Raw genomic sequence first — 16,946 nt, 5'->3', positions numbered from 1 at the left:
ATCAATGTTTAAACTGCTATTATGGGAGTGGTCTGCTCTTTATTACTTCTTTCATTACAATAGTTATTTTCTCCAGTTGTAATATCAACTGTAAAGATGGTTTTGACTAGACTTTGGGTAAATATGAAAAATCTGTACATGTGCATCATGTATATAAATATGTAAAAATTAATGAAATAAAAAGAAACTAAAAAGAAATAGAATCATTTATTCAGAGATAAAATTCAACTGCTTAATTCACAGAAGACATAAAGGGATTATCTATATAAACAAAGTATGTAATCCGGTTGCACCAGCTTGAATAAATGATGGCTTGGTGTGTAGGATGTTATCACTAACATCAAGTAATAGAGGCAGCAAACATCACAAGCCTTTAACGCTATCAATCGAATCCCAGAAACGATTATCATTTGCTGGTTTAATAAAGACCTTATTCGTCCCCAGGCAATGCAGAAAAAAAAACCAGTGTTAACTTTGACACTGCAATGGCAATTTCTGACATGTACATTAGCCTGGTTTATGGTCTATAACATACTTCACTATATAATTTACAGGCCAAATGTACAAACTGGTAGCCAGATTCCTTTCTTTATTTGTTGTTTTCTTGTTCGGTTTTTTATCAGAAACAATCTTTACTATTCAAGCAGTCATTGTTACAAATGATTACATACAGGTCAGTGGTGTCTGTCTCTGTTCTCATGATTACGATCATTCATAGTGCTGGACAGACTGGTCCCCTCTCCTACTTATTCATAAGGGTCATAGCTACAAAAAGGTCAAGAATCAGGCTGAGTGCTGAAACAATCTACATTTACTTTAGTCTGGTTTACAATCTAAAATATAGAAGACTTCAGGCATACCTACAAAATTTCATAAATCAGTAGCCATTTTTATTTACAGCAGTATAAGCAGCCATTGTTACAAGGATTAAGTAAAGGTCGGTGGAGTTTCTCCCTGTTTTGGCGATGTGGTCATTCATAGCAGTGTCCAAATGCATATTTTGCCAAGCATTATGATTGTGGTCATAAATGACAGGTGGTCACTCATAGCAGATGTTACTCATAACAGGTTTTAAGTAACAAAGCTTCTGAACTAAATGTATTCTAGTAATACAGAAAATTGCATTAAAAAGTCATCCTGAGATGCTTTTTAATGCAGAGATATATAATTCATCTGAAAGCATACAATACTTACATCACATTGTGAACAGTGCCACCTTGTCTCCATTTGAGCTTTGCAACTGTTGCATGTGTACACAAAACTTTCTTTTCCCTGACTGTGAAGCTCATACAACATAGCCATTGTTGAATATTTGGCTCGCCTTAACGAAGAGAATTCATAGTGCTTTTCTCTAGCAAGAGTCAAGAAGGCATCACGTCCATCCATTAATTCACAATTAATATGAGGATCTGGGTCCTGAAGAGGAGGCAACTGGTCAGCAGCTTGCTGATGATGTAGACGAATAACAATGAAATTCTGAAAAAATGAGGAAGTAAATTAGTAGTAAGTGGTAACATCCATCTCTGATTCCACTATTTTTCATGGGGTAACAACTGCCATGGACATCATGGTTAATTACTACAAATCATAAATTTAAAATAACAAGCAAAGAATACGTAATAAATAATAACTGTTTAAACAAGACGTATTTAGATACCAATGAAAATGTCATTTGCAAGACCAAGTGCAGTACAAAACTCTTAGTGAAAACCTCATGTCAATATCTCTATCACAACATTTTTCGAAACACTACAGCATAGGCAAATTTTCTTAACAAGCAGATCCTATCTAGCTGATCTGACGTCCAATATGACTGCCATGGCAGCCATCTATATGTGGGGGTTCTCACCAGAAGATTTCTAATGATATCCAATTGATAAAAAGGGTGAGATGAAGTGGAGTGATAATTGTCAAAAACCAAGGAATTTATTGTTGCAAGATGCTGAATTTAGCACTGTGTTCAATTTTCATTCAGGATCAACTAGACCATGTGATTAGTAGATTAGGAGGAATAGCAATAACAAACTTGTGCTAATGGATGGATGACAGATGATGGACAAAACAAAACACAGCATAAACTCTTCTGGTAAAAATGCAACAATCAATTGCAAAATAATTTAGCATGACAAACTCTTCCAAATAAATGCAAACATTAGGTACAATAAGATAACTACAAAATATGACAATGTTAAAATTCTGTAAAATGTATATAAAGTAACAAAAGTAACTCACACAAAATCCTTGAAACACAATTAAAATTTGTTTTATAAACCACATTCCATTTGAATGCTCAAGATTTTCTTGGCCAGACATCACAAGTCTGTTAGTGAAAACGCCATGTAGATATGACCAACCATTCAGGGGTAGTGTTAAGATTTTAAAGATGTCCAAGGGACAAATTTTAATTTGGGTGGCAGGAGATACTGTAGTTTCATAAACTGGCCCCTGTCAAATTTATGAACTTAAGGCTATGGTTTGACTTTTTCTGAAATTATTGTTTAATAATTAAAGGTATGGATATATTTTTGAAATTGGTATGGATAGATGGATGGCTTGTCAGAATAACAAAAACAGCCAGCATGGGATTCTGGTATAGATATGGCAGTGTAGACAGTTGTACTGCCAGAGTAATGGCAATGTTAAGTGGACAGACAAATCTATTAAAAAGATGCTTGCATTGTTAACATTCTAAAGCCTAACTTGATGAAACATATGATAATAAGTAACAGAAGCTATATGGTACTGAACAGAATGGATTGAGAGATGGTCAGATAGATGGTATGGCTGGCAGCCGGTACATCAAAACTGAGATGAGGCTACATGATATGGATCAATAAACGGATGACTGGATATTATGGTTGGCAGACTAGATGGTATCAAAACTGAGGTGTGGCTAGATGGCATGGCTCATTCAACTTGTTTATAAATAAACAACATATTCCCAGACATACAAGTCCAATGGCCATGCTATGCCACTTAGGCTGCCTAGAATTGGGTGGAAACTCTACCAATGTGTTGAAATTCTCTACTAAAACATAAGATGGAATGACAGGGAAAAATTGGCCAGAACAATTCAACTCTTTTGCCGATTGCTGTACCAAATTATGCCTCTGTAACTCCAAACACAGTGTAGATGGAAGAGGTGAAGTCACACCTCCTCCATTTCCACATATGTAACATCAGCAGTAGGTAACATTCATCATGACTTTGTTGGGGGAGGGGCTCCAATCACATCAGTATAAGGTGAATGCAAAAAACATCAGTACTCTCTGTCCTTTGATTTTCCACAGCACTCCAGGTTTTTTCTTCTCCAGTTTTCCTCAGAACTGTTGATCAGGTAGTCTCTGACCAACTTGTTCAAATGCTGCAAGTGTAAGACACTGTACACTTTGTACAGGCATTTAGCACACTTTCTTACCATTGTTAATTCTGAAACAACAATGGTAAGAAGAAAAAATTGAAATGAATAGTTAACTGCATTAATAATGCTAGAGACATCTGCCTTACCAGGGGTGATAAACAGACAGCGTGCACAAACACGAACTTCAACATGTTCTATTGCAATGTAGTTGTGTAGAACCATGCATTCAGAGAATGTAGAAACTAAGTCTACATAGGTTAAAAAAATTCCAATAATTACGATTAAAATTTAAAAAAAACAATGCATACCACTTGTAAGATAATCCTTAATATGTGTGAAAATAATGAAATCCTCAATAGAAGGGATGATGTGTAGCTCACATTTTCAGGATTTCATTTGGCAATGTGAATGATATTGTCAGTTCACAGTAAAAGCTTAAAACTAGCACCGGTGGCATGGGCAGGTAAAGGGTATGAGTTATTTCCCTTTGTCTACATAATATAAACAGAAACAGTATATTTCATCTTTGGGAGGGCTGGATTCAGGAGCTAGTAAGGCTTATATATTCCTACTATTCGAAGGAGAAAGCCCATGTGAATATGACTAGCATTTCTGGATGATTAGTGTGAGACTTTTGAGCTACATTACCATGATCAATGTCTGAGGGGCACCATTTTCATTCAGAATTACTAGATCATGAGATGAATGTGTGTGTAAAGATTTCATGGCAATCTTCCCAGTAGTTCTGGAAGAGTAGTAATTACAAACTGCTACTAAGCAGTCCTGTAAGTTTAAGACCAGCAGGGTTAAAAATTGTTACAGTGGTCTGAAAATGTAAATCAGCTACATAACAACATAGATAAGCTATAAAATTAAATGTCTACCAAATGTAATTTTTTTCTTAAACATGCTTAAATTTTTTTATGAAGTTGTCTTTCCCCCAAAAAGTTAAAAACGGCACAAAAATTGCAAATTAAAACCACAGTATCCTGATAACAACAAAACAAGTCCAAATATTAAATTTGGTCTGGTTTGCCTGAACAGATTTTGAGCTCTCTTCCTTACAACATGAAAATGTGTAGGATGGTCAGCACAAAACCTTTGTGTATCCCCTTCTTGGAGGCAGGGTGTTAGGAGGATAAAGAGACACAAATATGTAATAAAGAAAATAATTTAGAACTTGAAATAGTGATGGTTCTTGTACTTACTATTGACCAGAATTATCAAATAATTATGGGTTTGTCTCCTCTTCAATCAGAATTAGGACTCAATGAATTAATTCCCCTGGTCCTCTGGAGTTTCTTGTGATTAGTTCCCAAATATTGAACTCAATGAGAATAAATCTTCTTCAACTACAAATTTAAATTTAAATTCAATCTAAATTTCAACAAATAGATATCATTAGTCATACACAGAGCGCCTGAAAATTACTTTTTGTCAGGTGTGAATTCATTAGAGCAAATTTTGAGCCATCCAAGTTAAAATGAGCTGCATAACACAGGGCTACTATTGCAAATCAACATTTACTTGTTAATGTTCGGGAAAAATGTTATCCTTCAATTAAGCATTAAGAGTGTGATATTATGGACAGACAACATTTTTAAAAAAGACCAAATTAGTCTTGATAGTACTCACTTGACTTATCTAACAACTGACTGTTCCACTAAGCAAGTGCATGTAGTATTTTAAGAACACAACCTATTACAACTATCGCTGAAACTTTACACAATGTTCATTTTTCCTATTTTATTATATAATCTAAAAAATAAACAATACTTTCAGTCAAGTGAGCTAAAACTGGGGATAACTCTTAAAATGTCACATAGACTGAGCACGTTCTTTAAAAAGATGTATTTATCCAGTCAGGAAACAAGAGCCAGGTTTTATGAGGATACTCAAATGGAGAGAATGAAGTGTACATAGGATTGTCACAAGGAAAGGTAACTCCAAAAGTACTAATATGCCAAATCTTTTATGGGTCATAAACTCCCATCATGATAACAGAAAACAAACAACTTTCATCAAAATATTTTAAATGATTCTGGAAATATTAACTGGACAAGAGTGTGAAAGATGGAAAGTAATAAAAACAGTGCTCATAAAATGCTAAACTGCTCCGGTGGCCTAAGTGGATAGAGCATCAGCCTTGGATGCAGGAGGCCACAGGTTTGAATCCTGGCAGAGTCATAACAAAGACTTACAAAAATGGTACTAACAGCTGCCTTGCTAGGTGCTCATCATTAAGAGGTTAGTGTTAGGACTGGTTGGCCTGGTGTCAGGATAATGTGACTGGGTGAGACATCATGCATCATGTCTGCATCATGATGCCCCAGTGCTAGACATCACTATAAACTGCCACACTGCAGACATTGTAGCGATATAACTGAAATGTTTTTAAGGCTACAACAAAAATCCTAATCACACGCACACACAAACACAAGATTGAATATACATGTACACTGCCAGCTAGAACAATTCTGAATGCACATGTATGGTATGGGACTGATCATTTCATTTTATGGGGATAAATTTAATATTTCTGATTGTGGTATTTTTGATTATTTCATTCATCACAAGAAAGGTTTGTTTCAGGTAAAGCAAGGAATAGCATAGTGTCTTATTTATAACATAAATCATTAGTTTTCAAGCCTTTACCCCCCCCCCCTTCAGAAACTTAAATGGTCTCCCTAATAAAGACTTTGCTCAGCAGATGTTCAGCAGTAATCAAGGCAGTGACCACTGTAACCACTGTAATAAAATGTTAGCATCAGAAGATGTAAAGGTATGTTTCTATCACACAAATGACTTGGAGCATTGCACTTAATCATGTCGCTCAGATTATTTTTCAGTCATTACTAGTTTTACTGACATTTGAATAGTCAATGAATGATGACCACCCACGGAAAGACCAAAATGTCATGCATGATTTACAATGAGATACCATTTCAAGAATCAAGTAATCTTAATTTCTGAAAAAAATTAAAAGAAAATAGTTTTGCTATTCTGTACATTTAGAGAAGGTTGATCATTTTATTTTTGCAATATGTTTTCACTGCTACTTTATTCAAAGAAATCAGAACAAACTTAACACACTGACTTGATGAGAGACACAACACATTGATCTTTACTTGAACATGTAAATTTAACTTGCTGTTTATGAAAATAATCCTCTATGATAAGACAACTGAATTCACATTGACAGCCAATTTTTTTTAAAAAGCACACAACAATTCTGAATTTACAAATCATGTAATGACCCAGTGATGAGGCTGAATACACATACTTGTTCAATTTTAACTGCATGTGTACTTCAAGGGTCTGGCCATTTAATTTATGGGGTTAGATTGTTCTTTCGAACCAGGATATTTTTTTAAAATTTCATTCATCACAAGATAAATTTATTTCAAATAAGAAAGGAATGGTATGGTGTCCTTTTTTAAGATACAAATCTGAAGTTTAAATCACACCTCTATAATCCTTTGATTGGATGTCAGAAGAAATAGTACAAGATATTACTGAGAACTCGACAGGGCTGAATCAGATCCCCTACCAACTACAAAAAGACCAAAATGTACACAGAAATGTACAGTCACTTGTCATTTGAAATTTGATAATAGTTCTATTCTTGTACAAGTTTACTGGATATTAAGCACACTTTGAATAAATAGACTTTTGCTTGATGCCCTTTCAAGGAAAGTTGGGGCCCTTTTGAAATTCTGACCCCCTCCTTCCCCAGCTATAATTGATCTGATCCGGCCATGCACGTGTATAGGGTAACTATCGGAAATGGTACAATATTGTTTCATGTAAGTCAAATATGGATGCGATTTTGTTGTAAATTGCATGATGGTGATCGTTCATTATCATTCTTTTCATTGTACAAATTAGTTTTTCTATGATAAAAATTTTGTTTACACATTTTTCCTTACAAAAGCAAACAAATAATAGAACACATGTAGTTACAAACATGCAGAATGCCTTAAATTTGTTTAACATTTAAGATTTGACAATTTTGCACATTATTATTCTTTTCAACAATTAGGTTAGGTCAAATTAATTAGAAACAATTACCAAACTTCTGCTGTTAATGAAAGAACCATAATTTGAGCTGTAAACTACAACATGCTAAGTCAGATGGCTTCGTTTTAGAAACACACTTTTCACATGCTGAAACTGACATTGTTGTCTGATGCTAATTTTATAACAGTGTTTACAATGGTCATTATCTTTATTTCTGTAGAACATCTGCTTAAGCTAATTCTTTATTTGGAAGAGACCATTTAAGTTTCCAAAGGGTTATGTTATTTGAAACAATTTTATCTTGTGATGAATGACAGAATTAAAAAAATGCCCTAGTCAGAAAGGACAATAAATTAAATGACGAGTCCCATACAGTATAACTGTAGTCAGAAATGAACTAAAGTTCATAGCTTTGAACATGTGTATTCAGCCTTGTGACTGTTTCATTACTTTTCAAGGGCTAAACACGTTGGTTTGCATTAAATTGTAAATTCAGTGGGTTTTTTGGGGTTTTTTTGTTTTTCTGCTATTTTAAAAAAAAAGTTCTATCATCAGGAATTTAAATGTATATATTTCAGACGATTACTTTTCATGTTTAAACAGTAGCATAAGTTTGCACCATTCAAGAGAAGATCAACAAGGTCTCATCAAGTCAGAGTGTATGTTTAAGATTTCTTTTTGAATTAAGTAAAAGCATAAACTTTTTGCTAAAATCAGTTTTCAAAATGAAAAAAGTACAGTACTATTAGTAGTTTTCGAGGCATTGTGACTATGTTAATATTACCTAAAATTTGATATGGCATCATATCTATTATGTAGTATTCATTAAAACTAGGAAATGTGTATAATCATCTCATAACAATGTAGATAAATTGACATATCTCTCTCTCAAGAGCATGCTTGCAGAGATCTTACACTGTGAGCCACACCCATTTGATAGCGACCAGTCCACTCCGCAGTGTTATCCTCAACAAATTGGCAAGAAAGTGTGGTGTGCAGAGTGATTTTCTGCAAGCCACCATGGCAACTCCATCAGGATGTGTGGAGAGATGGTGGAGTTATTTTTATCATTAAATCCTCTCCACTCTCTCTTCACCACCACTGCAATGCATGGAGTTCCAAAAATACACATGAGCTGTACTGTACATTACTGCTCACTGTATTGTTTATAGTTATTATTTTGCAAGGCACAAAAACAGTTTTCAACTCTTTGATATTTGTGTTTTTTCAAGTGAAGAGGGGTAATGTTTTTAACTACCTGACATTTGTGTTTTTTCAAGTTAAGAGGGGTAATGTTTTTAACTACCTGCTTGTGTTTTTCCATAGTTTGATACAATTTGTTGAAGAGATCATTTCCACTATGAGGTAAGCTGGTCTTCTTGCTATTCTTTCTCGTTGAATTTCTCTTTCGGTCACATTTCCGTCTCTTCATTTTACCATGAGAATCCTGTAAGCAAAGAATAGATTAGTTTTGTTTGGCTTGGTGTTTGTGGTACAGCAACACATGCAGGTTGTTGAGTGACAATGCAAAAGGAGTAAAGTACCTTGCTCAAGACGCACCACGGTTGCCAAGCCAGGTTGATCCAATAGTAGGATTAAAATCCACACACTTTCAGTCACAAGTCCAACACACTAATCACTAGGGGTGAAACGATACACCTGTGCTACATTTCCATACAACTGATGATACACAGCCTGCAATATGATACATACAGATACACATATGAACTTGATGGTCTTTCAATATTTGGAAGGGAGATTGTGCCCTTTTATGTATGTTGACATACTGGCTATATGTATGCAGATTACAAATACTGTATTTCATGTAATTTTTCATAAACAAAAAAATTATTATTTATTTTATTGTACGAAAAATTATATGTAAAATAAATAATTATCATTTGGTGGTATTGACCATGTACGAAAAATAAAGGGATGGTATCTGAACAAGTTCTACGAACACATGCTACTCAACAACCTAACGGTACAAACGTACAAGTAAACGTATATTTTCTGTCTCATTCTGCTCTCAACTCAAGAATCTAATTACAATAAAAATAAAAGCACTCAAAAAGATTTTTGTTGTTATTAATGAAAGAGAAAGAGAGAGAGAGAGAGAGAGGGAGGATTATGTCTCAGTGTGCAAGCTCGTCTGCATTTAGAGCATATGTAGCCGTTATGTTGTGTAGTGTTGGCAAAATGATTAAGATGGTTTAAACATGTATTAGTTATGGGCATTATTTATTGGTAAATTGTATGCAACAACATGAGTTAACATTGTTAAGAAATTAAGTGCAACTTGTATTTTAACAGCAACAATAATCTCATTATCAAATAGCAATAAAAAATAAGGAACTTGAAATCATGTTTTAGTTGATGCATGTTAGTGTGCATGCACGTGTGTGAGAGAGAGAGAGAAATAGATGAAACAAAATTTTGTCAGTGTACAATACCGTATTTAGTCAGGGTGGTTTTTATTTTGTAGCTTTTACAAAGAGAAAAAAAGACTATTTTCAGTTACCTGATGATTGTATAATCCTCATGTGTTATGACACTACTATATTCCATCATCAATAAACACCATTAAATCAACAATTCATTCTTGTTTTAATTATGATGTACATTGTCACAACAACCACATGGCTATGCAGCGTTATTTATACAGTAATTAAACATGCTTAGCACTTTGTTTATCCAGTTGAAACCAGATTGAGGGCAAGAATGGACAGAAGAGGTCAAATCAGCGAGGCTGCCAGTAGGGAAATGAGGCTCTCTTTAGGGAGATGAAAATAGGTCGATGTGCTTTTGAAGAAGTTGTCCATACAGAAGATGTTAGGAGGACATACGCTCTACTTGTTATTCAAACTCACCAATAAAGATAATAGTGGGGTATATTGTAGAATAGATTTACAATAAAATGTTAATTATATCCAAGTCAAAACAGAACAAGCACTTAAAAGATAGTATATGTATATATATGAATCAATTTAACAGAGTCCATGACTTTCAAATTTACGATGGAAAATGACAATTTTTTATATTTTATGTTTGTATGACTATAATGAAACAATAAGACTATTTGACCAATGGACTGTGGTCTTCACTTTAGCATGTACTGAGATGTAATTTTTGTTAAATACGAAAACATCAAAGGGCTTCCAAACTCATTTTAAAATGCATGTGGTGTTTTGTTACGGTGACGGACTTAATAAGGAGAACTAATTAATGATAATACTTAAAGGTATGGCCTGTGAAGTCCTTTGTCCATTTGTTAATAAACACCAGTAGATATTGTAATTACAATAAGAGAGCACATGCACATGGGCACCCAGAGGATTTTTTGTGTGTGGGGGGGGAAGGAATTTTTGCAAGGGGGGTGGGGCAGTCAGTCATGGCCGGGAGAGTTAGTATAGCAAGCAGTCTGAAACTAAGGCTGATATTTACTAAGTGTTTTGAACTGAATCTTGTGACATATTTTCAACTTCATTTGCATGATTAAACTTGTTGGAATATATATATTTGCAGTATGATTGGGGGGTCATGTGACCCACCTTGACCTATGCTGTGGGCGCCCATGCTGATTCATCAGTCTTTGTACTTTTTCACCAACAAATAATGCCCAAAGGACACTATGTAAGCTGTGAGTTGGCAACTGACAGTTTATACCACAATAAACTCAGAAAAAACGTTATAACTCTTATAATTGAAATTTCAATTATTTGTTATGTTATTTTGTTTGCATCATTAAAAAAACAGAAATCTTAACAGAGCATAGTAATACAAGTTTGGGGTTTTCTGTTACGTAGCTATTTATAGCACTTGGGATTGTCCTTGTTGTAATAAGGTCATCATAATACTGGGCCTTCAACCAAGGGAAGCCGAATTTATTCAATTTTTTTTTAAATTGTAAAGAACGTTCTTTTCCTTTAATGCTTACTTCATTTTTGCTTTCACTGACAGTGTTTATCTTATGCTGAACACGTGACTCTATATTTTTTAAAGTGGGTATTCTCAGAAAATTAATTCTCCTTACAGTTCTTTCAGAAATAAATGCAATTCATTTTGATCACGTGGTAACATTCTGAACAATGGAAACACTACTTTCCTTTACCAGCTACTGGCATTACAATTATATTTTCACAAAATCCACAATGTTATGGTTATCCTCTCTCACCCTCCTTTTTTTATGCAGACTAGTTTTAAGTTTCTTATACCAGCCCTCAACATGACACCACATTCTGACTTTTGCCTTCCCTTTCACTTCATACTAAAAACTTGAAAAAGGGGGCTGGGGATTTATTTGAGTGCATCTGGCATCTTTCTATGATGACCTAATCATATTTCTTTCTGGTCTTCTTGTTTTCTTTAACAGGGTTCATACAGAACTCTGAATGATAAATTCAAAGACTTTTCCCAAACTTTCAAAGACCACAAACATAGATTTCCAAGACCTATTTTCGCTAACATTTTGTATACAGGTTATATGAGAAAACAACAAATGCAAAACACTACAATATTGTTTAATGATGAAATTCAAACTACAATTAATTTCCTAAAATTGCTTTATAATAATCTGGAAGATAGGTTAACATTCATTGTTATTTCAGAAATCTGTAACTTATGTATGAGATTTAATACAAAATAAATTGTTCTCTTAACCCTTTACCTCATAGTGTATGGCTTTTTAGCCCTCCAATATGCATGAAGCAAAGTTACCCAGTGCAGTGTGCTATAAACAGAACACCTGTTACCTATTCGACTCCATACACATAGGCCTGCCTGTTAACTGTTAAGCAGTTTAGTGTATGTTACGTTTGAGAGCAATTTTAACCATTTTACATTTTTGGTACACGTCTATTATGTATGGAAAAATTAAAGAGTAAAGTCCAATTGTTATAGCTGTGTAATTATATTTCACAGAAGAATTTTTGATGTGCTTTAAAATCTTGAGAGAACTTGTTCACCATCAAGTCAGTGAAGCTGCATGACTAACTGTAGCTGCCATTTCTCATTCTTTGTCTGCATCTACATCACTAAGTCATCTGAATTTGATAATTTATAAAAACTAATTGCTGCCTACATCAATATCTGAGCCTTTACCTACATTATTGAAGCTTTCATAGTTGTGATTCTAATTGTGAAAAGTACTGAACAAAATCTGCGACCACCACTTTGGAGAGTGGAGAATACGACCCAGTTAATTTAAATAGCAGATTTTAACCAGAGCATAAATAGTGACCACATGATCTGATGTAATGGTCATTCACAGCAATGAATGAGGTATTTAATAGGGGGGTATTTCCCCAAAGGTGGTGCTATGAACACCCACTAAAAATGGCCGATGTTTACAGCAGGCGTCAAAAGGCGCTTCCATGTGAATCGAGTAATGGCATCAAAAGGCACTTCCATGCGTATGGAGTAGAGGCATCTACAGTTGCTTCCATGCGAATGGAGTAGAGGCATCCAAAGGTGCTTGCATGAGGTAAAGGGTTAACAGACATCAGCACTGCTTTAAATGCATTATTATAGTTGATGTTTTTTTTCTTCAATCATTTTGGAAAGAGAAGCCACCATTGTCATCTTTTCCTCGGCTCTTCTCCTAACAGCATTTGACTCTGTTACAAGCACAATGAGTCCTTTTAACTCTGCTTCTTCTGCCTTTTGAACAGAGGAAGCAAGTAGGCTGGCAATGTCGGCTTCAACATTCAGCTTTTTGCCTCTAAGTTCTTCCACTTCATCCATGGCTAACTCCTGTTTCTTTCCTTTTCTGATTTTCTCCTCATGTTCCTCCTCTGCTTTCTTCTTATCCAGATAGGCATGGTACTTATGTCTTGCAGAAGAGGCATGTGTCATCACTTCATTGCTAATGATGATTTCCAAAGGTCCACCTGCTTTTCTCACTGTGTCAATGATTAGCCTTTGAGCTCTGAGGCTTTCTCTGCTGAGGTTCTCACAGATACCTGTTTGTTGACAGAATATCCTCTCTCCACTGTTGCCTGCCCATCTGACAATGACAACATTTTCTGGAAAACATTCCAAGGTTCAACATATTCCTTTCTTTTGGAAAGGATGAAATAAAACACTTCATCAAGGCTATCATCTGTTCTATTGAAGCATTTCAAGGGATGATTGTCTGATTGGATAACTTCATCCACTAATTTTCCATACTGAGTCAATATTAAATCACATCAGTACTCTACTTCTCTTCCTGCCTCACATATATTTCATAACAGTATGTAGTTACTCTGTACTAATTTGCATCTTAACTTTGGCATTACTTCTAAAGGCTCCTTCTTCCATCGAAGCCAAGTTGATTGTTCTTTTACACAATGTACAAAATGCCTTTTGTTTACATGTATTATCCTTTTTCAGCCATTCCTTGTATTGCTCTTGTTCAAGCCAGATGCCGTTGAAAGAGCAAAGACCTGGTATTTTTTAAACATGAGGTGAAACAAAACTGAAGATGTAAATTGACTGAACAAATTTTGAATCCTCAAGCATGTGTTACTTTTGCGCATTTTCTACATAGAGTGTACACGTGTTCAATGTAATCAAAATTCAACTGGTTGAAAAGTCTTGTTAAAAAAAATAATCGTGAATTAGTTTAATGAACATTCTGATTGGCCAAAACTGATGAACTCGTCATATTAAAGTGAACGATTCATAAAAAGAAAGAAGCCAGGAAAACTGACTACATCCGAATATAATGACCTTAGGCAATTTTATTTGTGATTATAATAATAATTATAATAATAATAATAATAATGAAGACAATGTATAGCGCATAATCTTAAAGGCTCTAAGTGCTTTACAACATTAGATAACACCTAAAAACATATATAATGATATGATTACGAAAAACAAAGACCATGAAATTAGAAAACAAAAAACATGCTGAAAATAGTTATGGTGCTGACTTCCTTTGATGAAGGGTGTAGCCGGCTTGCTTTGATGAAGAGTGCATGTGTTATTGAAGTCACCACCAAGGCCAACTTTGAATGGCCAAACAAATTCTCATTTGTTCTTGTGGCAGCAATGAAACTGAATGGGTCATGAAAAGAAAGAAACCAGGAAAACTCGACTATAATCTGACTATACATCCCCATTTGTTTGTAACCCGCTACCGATTTCAATAATAAAAAAATGTAATGTGATAAAAAGTGCACAGAACTAAATCAATTGAATCACTGATTTATAATTTCTAACCTGACTGTGACCAGAGTGGCACTAATGCTGGCATCCCCTGTACCATTTCATGCTTAACGTACTTTCCATACTAACATGGCGCCATATTGCATACACTATGGGCTACTTTTTTTCCATCAGACAACATAATGATGTAGCTCATCCTATTCAGTAAGTGCCAGATAATTCCATAAATTGCCATAACATTGAGAGTTTGGAATTATATCCCTTTGCACACATGAACATAGAAATTAAACCGATTGTTAAATCCATGTGAAAGGCAAATTTTTTGTTTTCATTCTTTTCCTTTGCTTGATTCACCACCGTAAATATCAGAAGCAGATGACATATGTATGTACATTTGCAGTTGTACACACACCCCTTTGCTTAAAATAGACTTGTCCAGGAACTGGAAATGGATCTCAACCATGTCCATCTATTATATTGAAAACTTCTGTTAAGCATGAAACACACAGATTATGACAGTGTTAGGGCCACTATACTCACAGTCAGGTTAGAAATTATAAATCTATGAATGAATTGACTAAGTTTCATACACTTTTTATCACATGAAAGGTTTCCATTATTGAAATCGGTGGGGGGTGTTACAAACAAACTGGTTGGTATAGTCAGACTATGCATCTGAATCTAACAACCTTGGACAATTTTATTTGTGATTATGGAAAGAAATTAAAATTTTGGGGTTTATTTCAATTTTCAAAGACTTTTAACTCATTCGGCTCCAATCCTGCCTGTAGGTGTGATGAGGCTGTACTCTATTTCCAAGCTCTGCAGCATCAAGGTCATTTAAGATACACAACGTGAGTGGTATTATAAAAAAGCAGACAGATATAGCTCTAAAATGATACCAAATAATCTGGAAGTTCTAGTTGCATTACAAAATACAGATGGAAAAACCTCATTTTTTTTTAACCCTTTTTTTAAAACCCAAAATTTGCTCGTGGTCAGAATGCAATACTGTGTCTGGATTTTAGACCTTTTGGCCTCAGATTCTATGGCAGACTGGTCTGAACTGCACACAGACAGGTGAACCTTTGCAAAAACTAGGATAAGGTGGGCATTTGGAATAAAGAGCAGTCTCCATAAGAAAATGATGGGTCCATTAAAAAAAAGAAAAAAAGAACTCCAACTGTTACCCTTCTGCTCATGCGCAAGCAAAATAACCAATGGAAAATGATGTTTCTAATACAACTAGGCAAAAGACGCATGGAAAATCTGTTGAAAGCTGATGTATTATGATGTATCACTGGACAACAAATTTTTACAAAAGTCATGTTACTGAAATAAAATTGGTCAATTCTTATCAATTTTTATGTGCTGAACACGAATATGACAGTCAAATTGCAAAATTGGCTCTAGTTTTTTTGTAATCTGCAAGAAATTAATGTTTACATAACGAAATGCATTCCAATAGTAAAAGGTCAACTGTAATAGCCTACCTATAAAAAATCAAGTCATTGACTACATCTTAGATTTCTTCGCCTGTCTCTTGTACAGCTGTTCGGGAGCATCTCTGAGGAGTGTCCAGCAGTAGTCAGCCAGCATTGTAGTGGACCATTTTCCCTGGTATCTTTGTTCCATTGTTGCGATATCTTGATGAAAACGTTCGCCGTGTTCATCACTAACAATACCACAGTTGCTAGGAAAGAAATCCAAATGGGAATGAAGGAAGTGAATCTTTAGAGACATATTGCAGCCAAGTTTCTTATACTTCATCAACATGTCTTCTACTAGTTCCTTATAGTTTTCTGCCCTAACATTTCCGAGGAAGTTTGTAGAAACTAGGCGAAAAGCATTCCATGCTTGTTTCGCGTCACCTTCCAGCAAGTTGTTGAACCGGTCATCTTTGAAAAGCTCTCGAATCTGAGGACCCACAAAAACTCCCTCTTTAATCTTTGCTTCGCTGAGTCGAGGGAATTTTTCATGCAGGTATCGGAATGCTGGCAAAGTCCGGTCATTGGCTTTCACGAAGTTCTTCATCAAACCTAGTTTGATGTGAAGGGGTGGTAGCAAGATTTTCTGAGCCTCAACCAGAGCTGGGTGTTGGATATTCTTCTCTCCAATGGCTACATTCTGCCTGTGAGTCCATTCCTTCCTCATGTAGTGCATTTCCCTTGCTCGGCTATCCCACTCGCATAAGAAACACATGTATTTTGTATATCCTTGCTGCAGTCCCATTAAAAGGGCAACTACCTTCAAATCACCACAGAGGTGCCAGCTGTACTTGTTATACTCAATGGAATTCAGTAGCTGCCTTAAGTTATCGTATGTCTCTTTCATGTGGACAGCATACGCTACTGGAATAGATGGAAGAATGTTTCCATTGTGCAAAAGCACAGCCTTGAGACTCAGTTTCGAA

At 35.1% G+C, this 16,946-nt stretch overlaps 1 pseudogene across 1 annotated transcript in view; it reads right to left on the bottom strand.

The window, feature by feature from the left end:
• The window catches only part of LOC149797573 (CREB-binding protein-like), a 106,760-nt pseudogene that overhangs the window by 14,153 nt on the left and 75,661 nt on the right, over window positions 1-16,946 (bottom strand). Inside the window, exons 24-26 of the transcript XR_016421635.1 lie at window positions 12,953-13,404; window positions 8,688-8,828; window positions 1,195-1,476 (exon numbers count right to left, since the gene is read on the bottom strand). The product of XR_016421635.1 is annotated as a CREB-binding protein-like (transcript). The remainder of the gene's footprint in view (window positions 1-1,194; window positions 1,477-8,687; window positions 8,829-12,952; window positions 13,405-16,946) is intronic.

The sequence above is a fragment of the Sinohyriopsis cumingii genome, chromosome 6, assembly GCF_028554795.1.
Source record: "Sinohyriopsis cumingii isolate HCF-2022 chromosome 6, ASM2855479v2, whole genome shotgun sequence".
Lineage (NCBI taxonomy): Eukaryota > Metazoa > Mollusca > Bivalvia > Unionida > Unionidae > Sinohyriopsis > Sinohyriopsis cumingii.
The sequence above is the reverse complement of the archived record's forward strand: the minus strand, read 5'-3'. Positions and strand labels throughout refer to the sequence as shown.